Source organism: Nestor notabilis, unplaced genomic scaffold (assembly GCF_000696875.1).
Source record: "Nestor notabilis isolate BGI_N333 unplaced genomic scaffold, ASM69687v1 scaffold1230, whole genome shotgun sequence".
Lineage (NCBI taxonomy): Eukaryota > Metazoa > Chordata > Aves > Psittaciformes > Psittacidae > Nestor > Nestor notabilis.
The window spans coordinates 163,191-164,869 of record NW_009912275.1 but is presented as its reverse complement, the minus strand read 5'-3'; positions in this window follow the sequence as shown (position 1 = coordinate 164,869).

Genomic DNA, 1,679 nt, shown 5'->3' with positions numbered 1-1,679 from the left:
TCCAACCCAAACTATTCTATGATTCTATGATTTTACTAGTCTTTAGTCTAATTTATGCATCTGTAGCACATAATCTGTGCTCTGCTCAGTCTTGGCAGAGTTGCTGGGGTAATAATTTCTCAAAAGTAAACTGTTATGGACAATCTCTAGAAAGCATTCTGCACAACTGATATGTTATTGACACCAAGTTTGGCATTACCCTCTTATAGTCTTTCTGGCTAGATTCCTCAACAAATAAACACATGATTAAATTAATCCTAGCATTCAGAGGTTTATATTAGGGATGGAATTGGCTCATTATATTTAGTTTATGGGCAAAGAATCTCCATTACTTTGTAGTATTTTCCCTGTGCTATGATAATGCACTCTACTTTCTGAGCTACTGTCCAGAGACAGAAGCTGGTTAATGCAGAACCAATACTTTGTCAAGGTACCAGAGGGGCTGACTTGATAGAAGTAAATCACTTTACATTCAGATATTTAGTCATTGCCCCGGTCTTTTGGCGAGATGGGGAGATTTCTGAACACCACCTATTTTTGAAGGCAGAAGCACAAGCCCAACGATGCACACCTCATTCTCCATTCAACCAGGATCCATCATTTACCTCTGTGAAAAATGAGCGCAAAATACTATCAGTGTGAGTAAAGCAATTTCTAATTTCTTCGCATAAGCATGATATTATAAAGCATAAGGAAGTGGAAAAACAGGTCCTCTGTGTTGGCAGGATCTTGTCTCTAGATGCTGTTCCCTCATGTGCCAAGTTTTTCTTGCCGTATTTCTCAGGTAATTAAATTTATTTAAGGGAAGCCTCATTCCTTTTCACCGCTGTCCCCTTTTTATAGTGATTTTGCCATGAAATCTCATGCTGAATAGAGATAAGTACCAGGACTGTTATACCTCTCTTGCAATGCAGTGAGCTGAGTCAAAGACACAGATAGTTGAAACCAATTAAAAGCTTTTTGTTTCATGCTGAAGACAATCCTTTCATACAGATCAAAGGATTATTTTTCTAACTGGTGGCTAGTCGTCTAAGGGCTTTGCATTTGTATCTTCAGCACCTTTTCTTTAATGCATGCTGTGACCACAGGCTGACACATCACCTCCAATTCTGTGAAAATGAACAGTTGGAGGACCGACTAAAGCAAACTTTTTTAATCCAAGGTGTTTATTTAATGAAAAAGTGTAACATGGGAATATTTCCAAACTAAACCTCTCACTTCATGAACATTTCTAGCCAAACCTTTGGAGTTAGCATTAATTTTCTTAGACAGTTTAAACCAACATGCTCTAGAATTATGAGAAGTTTCTGATTTGGACTTAGTACTAACTAGAAATAATGTAGCATCATGCTTTTTTTTTTTATTTATAAAGTTATTAACTTTTGAAAAATGCCGATCATATTTCCTTCTTCATGCATTTCCTCCTAAACTTCCTGGTTCAGACAGAAGACTCTTCTTCTGATCCTTGTGTTGTTGCATGAAGGAATTGGGCCATTTTCTCTAGGTATAAAAAACATAGGAAATTACTCAGAACTTACTTCCATATGTTGCTGAATGTTCCAGCCAGCCACCATCCAGCAAAGCACTTCAGCACATATTTAACTTTCAGCACCTCAGAAGTCTCATTCATATCAATGGGTTTACTCAAGAAATGTGGGGGTTTGGAGCCAGAATTCTCA